At 44.4% G+C, this 21,631-nt stretch overlaps 1 protein-coding gene across 1 annotated transcript in view; it reads right to left on the bottom strand.

Moving 5' to 3' along the window:
• LOC149327565 (protein stum homolog) overlaps window positions 1–20,211 on the bottom strand; it is a 246,846-nt gene extending 226,635 nt beyond the window's left edge. Inside the window, exons 1-2 of the mRNA XM_089565153.1 lie at window positions 20,092–20,211; window positions 19,351–19,450 (exon numbers count right to left, since the gene is read on the bottom strand). The gene's annotated coding sequence lies outside the window, so the exon portion shown is untranslated. The remainder of the gene's footprint in view (window positions 1–19,350; window positions 19,451–20,091) is intronic.
• Window positions 20,212–21,631: the final 1,420 nt, after the last annotated feature.

Here is a 21,631-nt window from a genome sequence, read left to right as displayed (position 1 = left end):
TTTGCGATGCCGAGTTCCTGTGCTAAATTTCTCCCTTCACAGATCTGGTCTGGCGGTTTCTCCACTGTGCCCATTTTGTGCCGAGCCTGAGACAGTGGATCACTACCTGCTCTTCTGCCGCCGATTGTCTTCTTTGAGGAGGCGCCTATTAGAAATTCCGTTTCACCAGCTGGGTCTGCCTGTGACCACTGAGGTTGTTCTTTCCTTTGGCGCTACTTCACTTGGACGAAGCAACAGGAGTGCGCGCTGTGCAGTTCAAAAATTTCTTTTAGAAACACAGCGACTCCCATGCTGATTTTTTTTTATCATTATAATTATCATTTATTTTTATTTTTCTGATTTTCAAAAATTTATTTCATTATTTTTTTCCGCTCTCTTTCAGTCAGTGCAAAATTGAACCATTACATGCATTGCATTCGAATTTGCACAAAAAGCAACCGTCCCGTCTTCGATCTCCCAGCTAACAGGTCCCCTGTCGTTGCGTCGTCCAGTCTGTCAGCCTACTACTCCCTTTCCTCTATAAATTTTCCTCTTTCCATCAGTTCACCGCCTGTGTCTTGGCCACTCCCCCATAGTGGGTATGTGCCATTTTATTCGAGGCCAACCAACCGACTAATATCGTCGCCAGACGTACCGACGACCCAGAAAAGCAAAACATGATCCAACCAGGCTAAACCCACGCTTTCGCACGTCTGCTCGGTTTAACTACGTTGCAACCATACCACGTTTTCCCTCTTCTTTCGTCTGTCGTCTGCACCAGGGCAAACACCTCCGTGTCGAGCCTGGGCCATCAAAATAAAAGCAGATTGTCTTTATTGCTTTAATGATGCGACCTACATACTGCGTGCCTCTAAAACAAGCTGCCCTCAAACTTCCTGGACCTCTACTGCGCGACGTTCTTCCCCCAAGAGGCTTCTTGCTCAACTACCGTCATGCCTCGCTTCATTAGCCAGCGCCACCTTTCGACCGGAGCTGGAGCCGCATGGTTCAACGTCCGCTGTCAACCATTCACTACCACTGCTCTTTTTGTTTCATTTGCCCTCATTCGCGGAAAGCATTAGAGAGGAGACCGAAAGGCGTGAAGTAACAATAGACACAAATGGCTTGGACGTTAATGGAAGTACTGAGACTCAGTATCACAGAACAATTTCAGCAAATTACGACGAACACGAAGGGGTTAATGGTATAGTTAAGCGTCAGACAGCAAGCGGTCCAACCTAAGCAAAGTGCGTTGGGTGAATAACAATTAATGATAAAATTGTTATTCTTTACACTACGTGACGTGAGCCGTAACGCTGTCTCCATGGAAGGCAAGGCAGGACACAATAAAAGCTGTTTCCGCCAGGGAGACGATAAAACACCTTTGCTTAATATTTATTTTATTTCTAGTAAAAAAAGTTTTCAAACTGAAAAATTGCAAGACGAGGTACATATAAATGTCATCTGCGCAAAGGTTTTATGAGATTTGACGTCCGAAACGGATCAAGCTATGAGGGACGCTGTAGTGAAGGGCTCCGAACTTCGGACCACCGGATGTTCTTTTTCGTGCACTGACATCACACAGTACATGCGGCCTCTAGCGTTTCGCCTCCATCTAAATGCGACAGCCGCGACCAGAACTGAACCGGCGTCTTTCAGGTCAACAGCCGAGTATCGTAACCACTGAGCCCCCACTGCCGGTTGCATCTCCCTAAATTGCAATATGACGTAGATTGTAAACAGATGATACCTCTTGTATTACTTTGAGGAACTATTTGTGCGGAGATTGTACAATCTAAAGGATAAGGAGCACCTGCTTCGTCTTCCCCGGCTCTTCTCTCCGTTTGTACATCTCGGTGTTTCTTCGAGCGACCGCTTAGGGAAAGCTGCAGCTGAGCGGCTTCCCAACGCGCTAGCTTTTTTTTTTCCTCTTCATGTGCTCTTCATCCTACTATTTTTTGCTCCCTGTATCCTTCACCAGGCGCGCCCACTTGGTAGAAATCAGCAGATTCAAAGGGATTTAAAGGGAGCGGATTAAACCGCTCCACTTCCTCCCACACACTTGAGACGTCAATGAAAGCGCGACCAGAATGTACACCAACATACCTTGCAGGTAGGTGGCCGCAAGGGGAGCTCGTGACTGCCGCCTATACCACCGTTCATATTGCTGATTTGCATGACAAAAAGAGGGCTACAGGGATGCAACTTAGGGTACAGCTTCTATTGCAATCTGGGCGGAAGAGTTGGGGAGCAGCGACCCCGGTTTGATGTACGCAGACGATATCGTACTTTTTGATGCGATGTGAAGAAATCTACAGTCCCTCACGAATATTTGAGGACAACGAAAGCGACGCTGTGTGCTTTGAATTCCCCCCCCCTCCCCCCCCTCGTCCCCCCTAAAAAAGGCTTAATGATATTCAAAGACAACACGGATGAGCCACTCACAACACAAGGGCATGAAATACCCATAGTTGGGGAGTGCAAATGCATCGGAGTTTGGATGAATCAGGGGAAATGTGTCTTCTAGGCCTAGAGGGAATAGAAATGCCGCCGTGCTCACGCAGAGAACACTGTGGGGATGCAATATGTATGCACCGCAGAGAGATTCCTGGAAAGGAGTAAAGGTGCCAGGACTTACTTTTGTAAGTACGGTTTTGTACCTAAAGCCATAAGTTTAAGCGGAGCTAGAAATAAAGGCGAGAGTGATTAACAAATTATCATTAGATGCTCACCGTGAAAACACTAATTAGGCAGAGCAGGGGGACATGGGATAAACATCGCTCGAGGCCCATTAAGCGCACAGTAAAATTTTGCCGAAGAACAACTGTGCAAGATGGGCGAAAACCGATCGGCAGCTAAAGTATATAGGCATTAGGGCAGAAAGAGCGTTGACTCACAGTATAGAAAGAGAACTGCAAAATTCGCCAGCATGTTCGCAGGTTACCGGAACGGGGTAATAAAAAGTTTTAAAATGAGTGTCAAATAGGCAGAGGACAAGAAATGGGTAAACGCAGTGGGTCGGTCATCTTGACCCTAATATACTGCATTTAGCTCTTACCTTGTTGCCGTATTAACCAATAAACGACAAAAATAAGATGTCATTTTGTTGGGGGATATCAACACCAATATTAGCAATCCAATAGACAGCCTGTGTATCACATATACTGAGTGTTTTACCGGATTAATACAGGTACCGAGAAGAAGACCTATCACAAGATTTCATACATTATCTAGTATAACCATAAAACAGCAGGGAGCTGTAATCAATTAAGAAGTCAGCCGCCGCGCTGGCTCAGTGGTTTATAGTGCTCGGCTGCTGACCCGAAAGACGCGGGGTCGATTCCAGCCCTGGCGGTCAAGTTTCGACAGAGGCTATATTCTGGAGGACCATGCATTGTGCGATGTCAGTGCCCCTTAAAGAACCCCAGATGGTCGGAATTATCCGGAGCCCTCAACTACGGCGTCCCACATAGCCTGAGTTGCTTTGTGACGTTATACGCCATAAACCAAACCAAATTAGAAACAATGGTTCAGTATTCTGTTCTAAAAAGAGAGAGAGAGACGCTTTAATGAAGAGCAGAGAATTTATTCTGTTCTAACCATCAATAAACCACAGAATCCTAATAGGATACCCTGCACGCAAAAACCAGACAATCAACAACTTTCAACTGAGTGCATCAATACAGTCGCGAACTGTGATTGGTCTCTTTTTTTCATTATTGATCCCTTTTCAGTACCTGCGAAATTTAATTCTCATACTAAACAGCCTTTGAACATTGCACTCCTTTTTTTTTTTTTACAAATACACGTCGGTTACAAGTCCCTAGAACCCCTTGGGTGACGCCCAGTTTATTGCGAAGTATCAGCAGCGAACGATCAGCAAAAATATTCTAAAAAAATTTAAAGCGCGCCCATTTAACCTGCCACCTAAATATTGTTAGATAAATTATTCCAATATGCTTAATTCGGTTTTGAAGCAGGTGAAACGGAGCTACTTTGAAAAAAAAACATGCTAGCGCATAATAGTGACTCAGGCAAAATCTGGAAGCTTATCAAATCATTTCTACGTGAATTATCATTAAAACATGACTTGCTCAAGAACACCACTGGTCCACACGTATTAACTAAGGCAACACACATTGCGAACACCTTCCGTCAGTTCTCTTCATTTAATGAGTGCCCTAATTTAAACTTATACCATGCGGTCACAACTGCTAAATCGACTCAGTCTTTCTGTCTTTATCCTACCGATCACGGGGAGTGAAAAGTGTAATTAGCACTTTACTAATCACCACCGACGGAGTCCGACGGAGTGTGGGCTCGAGTACTGACGCACGCATTATCATTCTAGGAATATGAAAGCCTTGGCTATCTGCGGTCGGTGCGCATGAAGATCGGCTGGCTTCGACTACGCTGAAAAACCGGCGGTGTGGCGCTCCTGAACTATCATCGAATGGCCACGTGGGATTGCGTCATGGGCGGCGTCCAGAACCACGCTATTTAAGCTGCTACCGACGATCGGCGGATTGCAGTCCGACGGAGTGTGGGCTCGAGTACTGACGCACGCAATATCATTCTAGGAATATGAAAGCCTTGGCTATCTGCGGTCGGTGCGCATGAAGATCGGCTGGCTTCGACTACGCTGAAAAACCGGCGGTGTGGCGCTCCTGAACTATCATCGAATGGCCACGTGGGATTGCGTCATGGGCGGCGTCCAGAACCACGCTATTTAAGCTGCTACCGACGATCGGCGGATTGCAGTCCGACGGAGTGTGGGCTCGAGTACTGACGCACGCAATATCATTCTAGGAATATGAAAGCCTTGGCTATCTGCGGTCGGTGCGCATGAAGATCGGCTGGCTTCGACTACGCTGAAAAACCGGCGGTGTGGCGCTCCTGAACTATCATCGAATGGCCACGTGGGATTGCGTCATGGGCGGCGTCCAGAACCACGCTATTTAAGCTGCTACCGACGATCGGCGGATTGCAGTCCGACGGAGTGTGGGCTCGAGTACTGACGCACGCAATATCATTCTAGGTAAGAGTTTTCCTCTAGCTAGATAACGATATAACTTTTGACCACTTCGTCGGACTGCAATTTCGCCGGTGTTTCCTTGCTGTGTGTTTCAATGGCTGCGCCTAATGCTGATGATAAATGCTTTGTGTGCTCTAAGCTTGTGCTGCTTGACAATTGCTTAAGTTGCACCGAATGTAGCTGCTGGCTTCACATTGGCAAATGTTCTGGCGTGTATAAGAAGGCCTTGAAGACACTTGATAGGTCTAAGTGGGTGTGCTCAACTTGCCTGACCCTGAAGTCAACGGATTCACATGATTCTGATTCAGACAGCAGCGTAAAAAAGGGAGAACCGTCTAGGACAGAACTGTTGCGGGCTATCCGTGCGCTTAGCGGTAAACTGTCTGAAATCAGTTTGCGTGTGGACCAAATTGACAAGACTATTCACCATCAATCTGCAAAGAATGATTCTGTAATAGAAAAAATTGACAAGCAGGGCAAAATCATTGAGAGCGTCGAAACTTCGATGGACCTGCTTTCGTCAAACTATGAGGAAATTAAGACGTCGCTGGCCGCGCAGAACACTCAGGTAGCTGAACTAAAAAAGCATTGCGTTGAGCAGGCTGAGAGTTTAGCAGAGAAAGCTATTGTAATAAATGAACTTAGAAACACAGTGAACAATCTCGAAGCTTATTCTCGTAGGCAGAACATTGAGATACATGGAATTAAGAAAGCAGACAAGGAGGATCTGGTATCTGAATTGAAGTCACTTGCAAACAGGTTGGAAATCCCGGAAGAAACTGTTGAATGTGTAGAAGCCGTACACAGATTGCCGGCCAGAGATGGCAAAGTTCCTGTAATTCTTGTCAAATTGAAGTCAATGAGTGACCGTGAGCTCTGGCTTCGAAAGCGCTACACACTGAGTGACGAGAACATTTACATCAATGAGAACTTAACTGCCTATACTAAAAAGCTACTGTGGCTCGCTAAAAACGCTGCCAAGATAAAATCATACAAATATGCTTGGGCAAAGAATGGACACGTGTTCATGAGGAAAGTGGAGGGTTCTACTGTGATAAAGATACAGAATGAAGACGATATCAACAAACTGCAATGAACATGTGCGAACAGTTTGATTCATTTCCTGAATGGAATGAACACAGAGATCGCGTCTTCACGACGTCATGTTCAAAACCTGTACTCGACCTCGTACATGTAAATATCAGGAGCATTAGAAAGCACTGGGACCAGCTAAATGTCTACTTGTGTCAGTTATTAAAGCATTTAGACGTTGTGGTGTTAACTGAAATAAATGTAAATAAGCCAGAGGCTCTCGGGTTTATATTGCAGGGTTTTCAGTCATTCTCGCTCTGTCGTTCCTCAGGTAGAGGTGGCGGCGTCTTAGTGTTTGTTAAAGATGCATGGTTTGTTGAGGAATTAACTTGCACTTTTATGGCTGCAGAGGTTCTTGCGCTTTCTGTTAGTAATCATGATGAATCTTTTGTGGTTATTACTGTCTACCGTCCACCTAACTCTGACCTGCAATTATTTCTTTCTTAACTTTCCTGCTTCCTGTGCAAACATTCTCAGAGTAATGTCATATTAGCGGGAGACCTTAACATTAACATTCTACAGCCAAAGAAAAGTGGTGTTGAGGATTATCTCGATTTATTAGCTGGTTATGGCATTGACAATACTATTCGTAGTTATACTCGAGAGGAATTTTCTGGTGCCCGGCTTACTCAGTCTTGTATTGATCACATTGCTGTAAGATGCCCAACATTAGACTTAATGGCTGCAGTGATACGAGAAAAAGTGGCAGATCATTATTTTCAGGCTCTTTGTTTGGTCAGCAGCGAACCTGTAACACCAATGTCGACTGTACATACAATAACCATACTAGACGACCGACGTGTAAATGGCCTGATCCAGAACTTTGACTGGGTAAGCTTAACAATACATCATCACACGGACGCATATGATTTGCTTGTTAAGAAATTCAACGAAATTTACTCATGTTCCATGAGAGAGGTGAAGCAAAAACTAAGAAACCCTGAAAATAAGTGGATAACAAATGACATGTTGGCGTTATCGTTTGAAAAAAGCAAGCTTTGGCAACTTTGTAAGAGTAGTCCCTCCGACACTGAGTTACAGAAGTTGTATCGTACAGTTCGGAATAAGCTTACATCAAAGTTAAGATTAGGAAAGCGGCGGTTTTACTCTGCTGAGTTTGTAAAATGCCGCGGTAATATGAAAAAAACGTGGGGACTTCTTCATGGCATAATGGGTAAAACTAAGAACAAAAATCTAGATACTGAATTAAGCCGTACCTTTGGCAGTGAAAGTAATCAATCTACGGCGGACTCGTTCAGCGAACAGTTTGCTACATCTGTGAAGGACTTAAAAGCACAACCGCAAGCGCCTCCGGCGCCATACAACGGTCCAAACGTATCAAACTCTGCGTACTTACCGACGGTTGATGACACTGAGTTATGGAATATTCTTCAGGTCCTCCCACTGAGCAAACCTCCTGGATACGATAAGATCAGACTACGTGATGTAAGAAATAATTACAGCAAACTAAAAACTGTGCTCCTGCATATTCTTAACGGTTGCTTCTCAACAGGGGAAATACCACAAGGTATGAAAATATCCGTTATACGGCCCATCTATAAGTCGGGCAAAAAAACTGATAAAAGGAACTACCGACCAATCGCTATATTGCCTACCATTACTATTTTAATGGAGAAAATCGTATATCAGAGCATGTTGTCGTTTTGTGACAGATTTGATATCCTAAATGGCACACAGTATGGCTTCCGGCGCGAGACTAGCACTGTAGATCTTCTAGAAGATTGTTGTGACAATATTAACATGCATATAGATAGAAATGAGATTGTCCTTGGATTGTTCTTAGACTTAACCAAAGCTTTCGACACAGTGGACCACGGCATTCTGTTGCAGAAATTAGAGAACATTGGATTTCGCGGACCTTACCTCATATTTTTCTCAAACTACCTTTCAAATCGTGTTCAGGTTGTGCGAGTCAAAGATAATTTCAGCGACTTCAAACCTCTTCTATATGGCGTGCCACAAGGCTCCGTTTTAGGACCTTTCCTTTTCAATATTTATGTAAATGACTTGGCATATCTTAGACTGAATTCGGTACTCTACCAGTACGCTGATGACACAGCGCTCCTTGTTCCGAATGAGTCGTACAACAGGGCTGCAGAGCTGCTACAAGCGGATGTTAAAAAAGTGTGTGATTGGTTTTCAGGTAACCAGATTTACATTAACAAGCAGAAAACGGCTCTGGTTTGTTTTCGAAATCCGCACAAAAAGGTCACATTAAAGGAATCTGTTATTGTGCACGGTACTTTCTGCCCTAGATGTCAATGTGTTTCACTGCCCTTGTCTGAAAGAGTCAAATATCTAGGTATTCATCTCGACGCCAACATGTCTTGGTCTTTTCATGTTGAGCATATCATCAAACGACTCCGTGTAACTTCTATGTATCTTTACAGAATGAAATTCAATACTTCTGTTAGGTTGCGTCAGCTTGTGTTTAAGGCTATAGGAGAGTCTATATTAAGGTATGGTGTCACTGTTTATGGCTCATGTGCGTTGTCTAGAAGGAGCCAAATCGATAGATTACTACACAGAATTTCCGCAAACATTTTGTATGGCACGTCTAAGGAAACCTTAGATAGTGCTGAAAGAATGATTGCAGCTGATGTGTACTTCATTCAAGATTTATTTACACATGTAGTAATTAGTAGAAACTACTTTTCTAATAACTTTAAGCTTCCTGTGAACAAACCTAAAATACTAAGAAAAGTAGAGTCGTTTAAGCTTCCCAAGATATATACACACTATGGAAAAAGGTGCCGAATGTTCTACATCCCATTCCTTTTTAACCAGCTTCCAACAAAAATACTATCATTGCAGACTATCAAAGAGGTCAAATCACAAGTAAAATCCTGGCTAGTTACGTCTAGAACCTTTAAAACGGTACACTGACATAATGGCTCGAAACACTTTTAAGGTCTTGTTGATATGTGTTACGAAGCACGGTTGCTTTTTTGTTGTTGTTGTTGTTGTTGCATCCTCATAATCTATGTATTTAACCTACTTTTTCAGTGTGTACAAGTGTGATTGTTGTTCCTATCAATATGTTTTTTTCTCTCTTTTATATTGCAAACCATGTAATTTTGTCTGTACTGAGTCTGCACTTTGTTTGATTGCCGTGGCCCGCCCACAAGCGCCCTGTCTTGCGCTTCCGCGGGCACACATACTTCCATGTGTAAATATGACAAAATAAATATGTATGTATGTATGTACCCCGAGGATAGGTGCAATACATGTCTCGGATCAAGCTAATGTCTACTCATATTACTCCGCTACACAACCATTTCACAAACTGCATGTTCAAGTCAGGCGTCTGTCCTAATGAAATAAAACAGGGACAAATCACTCTTCTATTTGAAGAAGAAAATTGTGAATCACTATCCAACTACAGATATGTTCATTACATTTTAGGTAGAATTATAAACAAGCTAATATCGATTCGATAAACACGTCACCTTAACAAACTTAGCCTCCTAAAGTATCCTAAGACGTCTAGGAAACTTTACCGAACTAACACTCATACTCTTGGTGAGAAAATAAAAAATTCTGTAGACTCGGTCATATTTTTGATGCAATTTTTGTTAATTCCTATAACGTTTTTGATGCTATTAACCCAAACATGCTGCTTCATAAATGATCGTCACTTGAAATCCGCAGCCTAGTACTGTCTTTTATTCGAAACGACTTAACAAATCGATTACGAGCCATACAAAAGAAATGTTTAAGAGCGTACGTTGTTGGGCTAGTCGGTCAATCATGGTGAATACAAGGGGGTTTACTGCGCACAAAAAGACAAGGACAAGAAGATAACACAACAAGCGCAGACTCGCGACTCGCGAGTCGCGAGTCTGCGCTTGTTGTGTTATCTTCTTGTCCTTGTCTTTTTGTGCGCAGTACCCCCCTTGTATTCACCAACAAAGAAATGGTTAGATCTAGAAAAAAATTATCTGAACAGAGGAGTTTCCACACGGCTCAATATTGGGTCCACTATTATTTTTAGTATGCATAAATGACATCCATGACTGACTGCCTTCACTCTTTTAATACTATGTGTTACGCTGAGTACACTACCATATGTACAGTCTTTGCCAAAAGTAACCGAGCACAGGTGGTTTGTTTCTTAGCCGCGTAGCGAAGCACTCATGGCAGCCCATAAGCCCTGATTCTGTGTAAAGTAAGGTGAGACCTTGTCCTTACACTATGGCACCGTTCGGTCTTTAGGGCTGCTGTGAATGCTCCGTTATACGTTTGAGAAGCAAGAACCTGTTGCTCGGTTACTTTTGGCAAAGACTGTACATATAACCGTCATGTTAGAACAGTAGCCATTCAACTGAAAATGGGCCTGCGCAATTTTTCCCTCTCGTCTCAGCGCAATGGACTTCATATTAATCCTAGAAAAATTTGATTTAGACTTTCCGTATGCACAAGCGCACATAGGAAGCAATACCTTCTGCTTATTTAAATGACTATATCATTCGCTCCCAATAGAAGACGTCGCGATCCTTGAAATAATGCTTTATACTAACTTCAAGTTCAACTCATGTGCTGAAATAATTTCCAGGCGAATTGCATTCGCTCCAAGAGTAATCCTCGAGACATGTTTGTATTTTCCACAACGAAACACGTCACTTTATTATGTGCTCTTCGTTAGTGACCGTCAGTATTGCATCTCATCATGGGCCAACACCAACACTATTCATATCAAGCGCCTTCAGCATGTAGAAAACCAAGCGGCAGGGCCTATTACTTTCAAGAACTTTTCAATGCATGCAGCTCCGATAATCATCTACCCTTGCACTGTTTCTTCGAACAAAGCTAACACTATGTACCCGGCTGTCAAGATAGAGATCTTTATGAATTATCTCAAGTCTTGCCTATAGTACAAAACAGCTTTAAAAAAAGCCGAAGTTAGTAATAATGGGCAATGTACCAGGATGTCCTGTATTACTGCGCTGACCAATCCCAGCGGTAAACGAAATCAGCTTTTTTCATCTTTCTCTATATATGAAACAAGCCAGAGATATCCACAATTGTTGAGCTAATACTTTTGTCTTGTAATTGGCTTCTTGTTAAGTAGCAAAAACGCTTTAACAGTGGACTACTTTTTGTCATGCTGGAGTTCTGTGCGGCGGTCAGTGTAGTCTTAAGTTGTATCTGACTATAGTTAACAATAAGAACACAGAGTTTCCTGAAAACAACAGTATTTAACTACCACAAGTCAATACTAATTAGAGGATCTGTACAGTCTATTTTGTGGGTGTATTTTGTTATTAACAACATATTCAATTAAAACACGCTCCTCAGTATTGAAGAACAGTATTGAAGAAAAGCCCCAAATTCACTTTTTAATATGCTGCTTTTATGACACGGTACATTTCATTAATTCAGAAATTTATAACGTGATGTCAGTAATATACTATAATCCATGCATTTGTAACGTTACCGCTTTACTGTTTATATTGCATGTTCCTTTGTTCATACTTGTTTTACGAAACAACTAATATGATTTTATTTAGCAAGTGTGTTTTGACCTGCAATCTCTGCTTGTCGCTTAATTCGTTGTATATGCCTTATCTGACAACGTATAGGAGATTCCCCGACAGTTTGTAGCTCAGGGAGCTATTGTATTAAAAAGTGCCAGTAAAGATTAATGTTTAAAGAAAACAATCAGGTCTATGGACGTACGTATAGATGTGGGAAAAACGGGATCGCAACGTAATCGCCTCGTAATAATTCAAAAGACAGTGCCCCGTTGTTTGAAGCGGGATCAGGGAGCCTTAGAATGCGCAGATACAGGAATAAATATACACAAGAGTATGATTGATGTGCAATGTGCGGTAAGCCCGAAGGGACGATCGATCCCGATGTCACTGTGAGCCAGATCAGCATCTCTGATGCAATAGGAATCAGGGACAACGAAGTAAACGCGAGTGTGTTCACGGTAGAGGTAAGTAAAAAACGGTTCAAAAATTGTTAGTTTAAATTAGGGAAGGGTCCTGGGGACAGGGTTTTTAGGAGTCGAAAACGGTATATCGTGAAAGCTATTGGAAGTTGTACTTAAAACACGAGTTTATTTCATGACAGCGATTCAGCTTAAGAAAAGAGTTGAAAATGGTAAAAATAAACCTGAACGTGTTGGCGCCTGCCATCGCCTTGTATCAGAGGGACGCTCGTACCATCTACCAGTCGGGGACAAACGTGAAGCTGAAAAGGGGCCTGTGAACGGGGCACTTACTCCTGTACGCTGCGAGTGCCAACTCACGTTAATGCTAAGCAAACATGGCTACTGCGTACCGCACGTCATTCCTAATGATCTACCATTCGCGCAGAGCTAAACGCACTCCACTCGGAAGTACGTCCTGGAGAACCTGCTTCCAATGCGCGGCACGTTGCGCCTGCGCTGATCAGCGGAAAGCTGGCAATGTCGCGTTCCCTCAAGCACCGAACAATCCTTCCCTACTTAGTGCAAGCTCTCACGCACACGCAGTGCACGCTGCTAAAGCCCGTCCGCGCCGCCGCTGCGCTGTCCATTCTGTTTACCAGAGTTCGAGGTTTTGCTTCCAAGTCGGTCTTCTTGCAGCGAGCGCGTCGTACTGCTCGTCTCGTCGCCTCACATAACGAGGATTTCGGGAAGAAAGCTTCTAGTTCAGTTCGCAAGGCAGCAACGGGACGCATGGCATTGGAGATATCATTCGTGACAGAAAAAAGAAACAGAATGACCGAGTGGCTACCACGAAGGCGTTATAGGGCGCTAGGCTTACCGCCCCATCTCGGGGCTGTCCCCAAGTTCTCGTAATGGACAGGACTGCACAAAACGAAACCAGTCTGTCTAGTAAGTGATAGGAGCAGGAGTGCAACAAAAAGTAATCCAAAAAAAGCGCACGTGAAAAGCAAATCAGCTTGGGCCAGAGGAACGAAAAGAAGCAGGAAAATGTAGAACACAATTCAGAATTGATCAGGATGTGGAACAAAAATGCGCCTTAGAAACATTTAATGATATGATAACCTTTTCGATGATTTGAGTGCTGGCGTGGCCGTGTATATCGATTAGGGACAGGAGAAACGCAGTTCGACGAGTTCCCATCCTCTGACGGAGAGAGCGACTTCTGCGGCCGCGGTTCGCGAACCTGAATACGTTCACCGCCGTCGGTCTCCGCCTAGAGCCGGACTTCGGACAGGCAGGATAACCGATGGTCCTCAAGGGCAACGGAGTGGATTCCAAGAGAAGGCAAGCGTAGCAGGGGGCGGCAGAAAGTTAGGTGGGCGGATGAGATTGAGAAGTTTGTGTGGATACGGTGGCCGCAACTGGCAAAGGACAGGGTCGATTGGAGAATCATGGGAGAGGCCTTTGCCCTGCAGTGGGCGTAGTCAGGCTGATGATGATGATGATGTCTCTTCGGCAGTAGCGAAAGCCGCGGCGCCACTCGGTGAGTGCAGCAACGCGTAAGAAAGCGGTGGGACGGAGTTCGCTTACCTCATCGAATAAGACACCGCAGGCTGCCAGCCCCAGTGCCTCGCAAGCCCTTTCTGCGCTGTGCCTCGCATCACGGCAGTCGCATCCCGGACAGTGGTTTCGGCTACTGAGCCGGATCACCCGGGTTTGAACCAGCGCGGCTGCCGCGTCCCGATAGAGGCTAAATGCAAATGGCGCCCATGTACTGTGTGATGTCAGTGCACGATGAAGGACCCCTGGTGGTCGAAATTACTTCGGAGCCCTTCACTACACTACCTCTTTCTCACGTGCTCTTTTTCTGGCTTGATCGTCGTAATCATGAACTGGACTGCGCATGTCAAGTGCTTCTTTGTTCTTTTGTGTTGTTTTCCTTTTATATATATATATCGCGTGTCCCAATTGATTTCTGTCATGTGATAGTGAGCACTTGTTCTGTCTTTCTACGTCTCCGTCCTCGTCCACGTTGTTGTTGTTGTTGCCTTGGTGGCATGGCACATACCCATGACGGGGCATTCACCAGGGTTCAGTGAGGACAGCCCAAAGAAGGTAAATTGGTGCCAAGCTAATGGATTAACTTTTGTTGCCAAGTTAATGATTTAACTTTGGATAATAATTCCGAGGAATTAAAGATGGAATTATAGATTTGAAAAAATCTGAAAAAAATGAATTGGAAAAAATAAACGGGCGCAAAGATTATAGAATTGAATACAAGAAAAATTGCTGAAAGATTAACAAGAATGAACACATGGATGAACGTGTTACATTAATGAGTAACATGGGTACTTCTTTCTCCTTATTTTGCTCCACCGTCCCCTCTTCCCCCATGGCACGGTGGAGACGTCCACATAGATATGAGACAATTACTGCGCCTTTCATTCCTAAAAAAAAAACAATTTTTTTTGTCAGCCCAGCAAGTACTTCAGCGGTTCTCTCTCTAAAATTTAAGCAATTTTGATTTTCGCCTTCACATGTGTTAAGTTTAGGGCTAGCAAATGAAGTGAAAAGTAGAGTAGCCACTTTGCAGTGCCACGTGTCCTCTCTCCCATTCCACAGACGCTGCCAATAAAAACCGCCCTGGCTCACATTCATTTTCCGAGGGAAGGATAAGTATTGGCCACCAGTTCCAGAGTAGCGCAAGGCGGCCTCGTGCGCACGTGCAAGCATTTCGCTAACGCACTCTCAATGAGGGTATTGGTGAGCGCCAGCAAAATACGCAGAGGGATGAACACAGGGCGAAGCGCTTCAAACAACTGTTCCATTACCCTCGAGGATGTATTCCCAACTAGCCCCAGTAGTAGCTCTTTTGACTCTCAACGCCTCTCTGCTTTTTTTTTTTGGTATCCCGGGACAACTGTGAGAAGTGATCTCAGTTATCATGATCGGCCCGAGAATTTCGAAAAGCACGGCTATCTCTGGTGGCAGCCCACAAGTCATCATTGGAAACATGAACCTAAAGTATAATAATCAAATAATTAAATTACATCATCACCATCACATTAAGAGGTCACTAACCCGTGCCTGTTCTCTCACCCAGTGTGCCTGCTTGCGGTCTCTTACGTTACACCTATGATTTTTGTTTTCATAACTCGTTGCGGTGTCCCTAACTTAAGTTGAACGTCTTTGTTAGCCTCCACGTTTCTGCCCCATAGGTGAGTACCGGTAAGATACAGCTGTTGTATACTTTTCTCTTGATGGTTGGTTGGTTTATGGGGTTTAACGTCCCAAAGCGACTAAGGCTATGAGAGACGCCGTAGTGGAGGGCTTCGGAAATTTCGACCACCTGGGGTTCTTTAACGTGCACTGACATCGCACAGTACACGGGCCTCTAGAATTTCTCCTCCAAAGAAATTTGACCGCCGCGGCCGGGATCGAACCCGCGTCTTTCGGGTCAGCAGCCGAGCACCATAACCACTGAGCCACCGCGGCGGCCACTTTTCTCTTGAGGGATGTTGGTAAACTGCCATTCGTGATCTGAGAAAACCTGCCATATGCACTCCACCCTATTTTTATTGTAGTTATTTCACTCTCATGATCGGGATCTGCGGTTACTATCTGCCCTAGAAGACGTATTCCCTTACCATTTGCAGCACCTCGCTACCAATTGTAAACTGCTGTTCCCTTGCGGGAATGTTGAAAAATACTTTTGTTCTCTCTATAATAATTTTTAGACCCACAATGCTGCTCTGCCTGTCTAACTAATAGACCATTCTTTGCAGTTCATCTCCTGAGTGACTTAGCAAGGCAATGTCATGGGCGAATCTCAGATTACGAAGTCATTCTCCATTAGCTCTTATCCCCAACTGTTCCTAGTCCTGGCCTCTGAATACTTCCCGTAAACTGGCGGTGGATAGTATTGGCGTATCTTTCTGCCTGACATTTTTCCGATTGGAATTTTATTGCCAACTTCATGGATGACTATGGCAACTGCGCACCCGCTATAGGTATGTTCCAGTATTTTTTACATAAGGCTCTTTTAGACCCTGATTATGGAATGCCTGCATGACTTCTGAAATTAAAACTGAATCAAATGCTTTCTCGTAACCTATAAAGGCTATAATAGGGGTTGATTATACTCTACACAATTCTCTATCAGCGTATTGTCTTCAGTTCAGTCATAAAATATTAAAATGTTTTTATGAGCTCCCTCAACAAGAAATCAATAGTCTCCACGTCAGTTTAATATCGTTTCAACCTCGCTGCGGAATTAATCAGTGAACAGCCCACTTTGTCCTCATCTAATGTCATTACAGAGGTCATCGCGACTGTTTTACTATAGTATTTAGGCAATATCTATCGAATGCTGACTCATGACACTAACAAAACGGCACCTTTCACTCCTCTTGCATAAATCGCATGAATTCAACGACAGCAGCGCCTTGTCATACAGCATCGCCATCCCTCACTCGCACTTGCCGTTTGCTCGCCTTCTTCTCCACGGCGCCCTGTTTGGATTCAATCGCGACTGCAGCGCCCTCATAGCGGCGGCTCCGCGTCACTCACTACTGTCGCAATAATTTTCCATTTTGGGCACCTCTCTTCTAGGACATGACAGGACGGGCGCCCGTCCTGTCATGTCCTCTGTGTATTCATCCTAAAAGTTAGCGCTGCTTAAATTTGAAAGAAAGAAAATGCATACCCAACTAGCCCCGCAACGTGTTTTACTAAGTGAATTAGGGAATTTCGGGGATTAATTGAGGTAACTGTCGGCTGCGACATGAAATTTCACTGCTCTGTCGACTCACTGCAGGTACGCCCAAGCGTGCACGTTTGATGAATGTAACGCTAACAGCCACCATTGAAAAATATGCTAGACAATCACCAGAAGTCTACTCAAAGCAATGCCCACTTGCACTAACAGAACTTCGCAGTTCAACCGCTTGGTGCCTGCCATAAACTGTATGCATGGTGTCAGAATTCTTTCAGAAAATTTTCTTGCTTACTCACTACTTACACTTGTCCAATCATATTAACGTAACGTTGTAAATACTTGTGTACTATTAATACCATTGTTATTATTATTTGCTGTGTTGTTTAGCTCGGTGTGCTACTTGTGTTTGCTTCGTTGATTGAATATGTGCCATCTTCAGTTGTCTCTTTGTTCTTATTTTTTTTCTCTGTACAGCTAGGATTTTCATCACATTTTTATATTACTGCCTCTGTTCTATGCTTTGTGTTTTTACTATTTATTGTTATAATATCATTTACAATTACTGATGACTTAAAACTAGTGGTCACATGCTGTGCACTTTGCCTTGTATTGGTTTCCTGGACTTCGTCAAGCTGCGTGAGCAGCTTTTATCCAGGAAACCATCCAGAAATGTCTGGTGAATAAAGTGAATTAAATTGAATTGGATATTTTGCGGACGGTATATAAGCATTAGCCTGGAACATCTATTCGAATATAAATCACATATAACAAACAGCACAGCGGTGATGGCTGTGACGGGAAAAGGCACTTAATTACTACACTCTCCGGCTTAATTTTGGGGTTGGGCTCAATGAATTTAACCTCAGACGAATACAATAGACTGCGTCCTGCACGCTTCACCTTGGATTCACAGGCTGCCAACTAACATGACGGAAGTCAAATTAAAAGCCTGCACGGAATGTAAATATTGGGGCTTAAGCCTCAACACTACGGTGTAAGTTTGTGGTGAGGCCGATAGAGGCTGCTGAAAATTGACGTAAGACCACGACTTCAAAGGGTGGGGTTGAGGCCGGGTCCACCATTGTGTGGCTGCTGCATATCTGTCCTTCCAGTAGTATTAGTATCCACCACTTCTTCTGCATGTAAAACCTCCGCGAGATAAAGGGCGCTTCTGGATTTCCACGGAGTTAATTAGCCTACGCGTTGCATTCAGAACGCAGCCTTTAGTGACTACCTTTGAATCCCAGAAACCTGACGATAGTCATGGAGGTAAACAATTAAGTCCGTTCATTGACAAGTAATCTGTGAATGTCGTCTTTCCAGATGTCTTATCATCCTGAAAATCAAGCGGATCAATGTTTTTAGACCACAAGAATCCATCTAAAGCGGCATGCGCAGTATACACCTAGCAACAAAGTCGCTCTAGACCCGTGGCCCGCCCGTAACCATCGACACTGAAAAGTCGCACGAGTTCTCCGTTTCCGTCCTCTTCCAACTCCAAGTGAGCCGATCCGACCAGCTTATGAAAGGTGCAGCTTCTGGTAACACTCGTAGAAATGGTGCTCTGAATGTGGTACAGCACTTCAATCGTTTCACATTAATTCCCGGGCCACACGCGCACACGAAACTACACTAAGTTTTTAACGCGTTAAGTGTGTTCATGCCATTATTATATTAATGCCACACATCCCGATTTTTGTCTCTATACGTACGTCACTATGACAGTAACGCCTGCAAACCAGTCAGAAATCTTACCTCATTATAAACAGTTCTGATGAGCCCAAAATCTTTGCTGTTTACACGCCGACAGTGCCTGGCTTAAGTGCCGGTAAAAATGGCGTCACCCGCATCGAAAATGTTGTAGAGCAGATATGATCTTACTGGAAGTTATGAACAAACCATTTGCTCCCTGATGGGAAGTTATTACTAATCAAGTTGCGTACTTTTCTGCATGTGAAATGAGAACCAGAGTAAGCTTTTCTTAGGCAAATGACTTGTCGTGAACTCAGTATGTTGCGAATGGCAGTAAGGCTAATTTTATTGAAATTGATCGTAACGGAACGCACGAATGCAATTAAAATTTAAGGCACACAGCGCCTAATGACATTAAATTTGTTCTTGCTGCACGGGTATCAGAGTTGAACCTATATTTCCAGGCGCGAGTCAACTTTTCTCGGCAGAACACTCTGCAAGTTCTCCCGTGAGAGTTTATGCACAAAATGACACTACAGCTGCAGAAACGAGTGCGTCTTTGCTTTTGTGATACATCCAGTCGTAGTGTAGAACGAGCTGCACGAATCCAGCGCATCTACAATGAAACTTGAGCCAGCAGCCTAATTGTTCTGTCGCGTCCTGGCTGTCTGCCATTCGGCCCAGCTTCTTGGCAAGGCGTTAGACGTCGACTTCCGGAGAATGACTTGCATGCAATAATTCGTAGCCATGCGTTCCTCAGCGCCTCATCGCTAGGAAATAGAAACTGTGGAACTTCGGGGCGTTGTCACAGTCACAGATAGAGCCCACCCTAACGCCACGGATGTTTGTCGAGGCGAAGTTCAAGGACAGACATCCCTTTGTTTACATACGACGTTGGTCACATAAAACGTAGTCGAGAAAGGAGCCGTTACCCACCGAGAAACAGGGTGGCTGGAAAAGCCGGACGGACGGAACCGTAGAGTAGCACTGGAGAGTAGAACGACCCGCGTCACTTCCGCGATTTATATTCGTTTTTCTATAAATAAAAAGAAAAAAAATATAATGACGCCTTTCAGTGGCAGAAATATGAGACACTGACACTAATCACTTGAAAATGCACTAGGAGGCAGCTTTCAAAAGACAGGCAAATCATTAGTTCGGCTGTCCTTAGTATTTATATGGAGCGATGGGAGTCATCGTCTATGAGATTCATCTACTGTCTGTCCTCCTTAATAATGGCAAGGACTATCAACGCTTCAGACAAAAGGACATGTTGTTGTAATCGATTGATACAACAAGCGCGCGACACACGACGAGCTAGGTGCTAGAGTCTCGGAAGACAACAATCGTTGAAATACTAGTCTTAAATAAAACTAGTGAGCGCCCGTCATGTTCCTCTGTTTTTTTGTTTGTTTTTTTCAGCCTGCTCTTGTCGAGCTCTTGCCTTTAACCAAGAGCAGTGAGCTAACCAGCCCGCAGTATGCTTTGCTACAGTGATCTACTCTCCACTTATGACGGAGAAGAAACCTTCTCGAGCCAGGTGACACTGAAGGTCTTCCTTAAGTTTGGCTTACAGATAAACACTGTTCGGAGACCACGCTCGTCAACTTCGGTGCACAACTTGCGCCGTTCAAAGAAAGGAGCCTGGGTCGCGCGCTGAGCTCAGCGAGCGCTCACCTGGAACTGGGCGCGGCGGCGGAGCACGTGGTCCTGACGCGCTTTCCCTCCTCGCAATAAATAGACTCCTCCGGGGCGGGTGGCAGCGCGCGCGCGCGCCCAGACGACTGCCGGGGCGGCGCCGCGGCGCGAGTCGCGCGTGCCTCGACTCGCCCACGTGACCGGGCCGCGGCCCAGGTGGCGTCGGTGTGCTGGGCGCGACGTCGCTCTAGCCGCCGAGCGCGCTCGATTTCGGCTCTGTTTTTCTAATCTTTTATTCTCTATCTATAACTGTTTCGGCACTAGACTTCTAGGTTTCGTTTGTGCTGCCTAACATAAAACCATCTATCAAAATACACATCCGCGAGCCTGTTCTCGAGAAAGGCACGATACGAAGGTCAACAATTAAGCAGACGACGACCCCATTTTGTGATTGGAAGGTAGGAAAGAAGGAAAAGAGGCAGCCGCGAGCAGTCATTCCCGCGCTGTCAGGAGATCAGTGACACGCAGAACCGAGTACGAAGCGCAAGTGGCTCGCAGGTTCCTTGCCTTACGAATAACGGGAGAACAAAGGAGCGCACTGGCGGCGAAGAAATGCGGTGTTTCGCGAGTGGTTGACCTCACGGCAGAGATGTCGGGGCCACGCTGCGAACGGGCTCCAACTAATAAACTAGAATTTGTCTCCGTTGCACCCTCCTTCCCCCTGCCCACACCACCACCACTACATCACTGAAAGATGTTTCAAAGACGTCTCAAAGATGTTTCGGCCGTGAGGGAGGAAAGAAAGGGCTTACAGTTTAATGTTTTTGTTTGCCATTTGTTTTGTTTTTATCTGCTATTGTATAACTGTGCCTTAACTAGACTAGATATTTGGCTAGCTGGTGTGGGTTTATCTTAAGAAACGGCGCAAAGAACGGGACAAGAAATCGACTAGAGGATCCCCCGTCCTTTACGCTGTTTCTGGACGGGGGATCCTGTCTTCTCTTTCTTGTCCCGTCCTTCGCGCTGTTTCTTAAGGTGAACCCACACCAACTAGCCCAAATATCTAGTCTAGTTAAGGCGCAATTATACAATAGCAGACAGAAACAAAACAAACGCCGAACAAAAACATTAAATTGTCTTTTTCTTGTCCCGTCATTTGCGGTGTTCCTTAAGATGTGCCTTGACACCTCATAATTGTCTGCTGTGCCTCTATTCACTTCATTACCTCATGTTGTAAGGCACTGTACACCGCCAAATGTTAAGGCTTGATGCCCGTAGCGTAGTCAAGCTGTCAGAGGACAACTTTTTGCTATGGACATCCTGCCACCATGTACTGCATGGGCGCGAAATACATTATTATTATTATTATTATTATTATTATTATTATTATTATTTTATTATTATTGTTGTTGTTGTTGTTATCATTATTATTATTATTATTTTATTATTATTATTATTACATGTTGGTATTAATCGTCCCAACTGTTACCCATCATTCATCACTTTTTTTTGTACGCCGATATGAATTATTGCACCCTCGTCCGCTGACTTAGCCGGGCCTAGTCCCTCAAGCCACTGC

The sequence above is a fragment of the Amblyomma mixtum genome, chromosome 10 (assembly GCF_055824585.1).
Source record: "Amblyomma mixtum isolate Tamu chromosome 10, ASM5582458v1, whole genome shotgun sequence".
Classification (NCBI taxonomy): Eukaryota; Metazoa; Arthropoda; class Arachnida; order Ixodida; family Ixodidae; genus Amblyomma; species Amblyomma mixtum.
The sequence above is the reverse complement of the archived record's forward strand: the minus strand, read 5'-3'. Positions and strand labels throughout refer to the sequence as shown.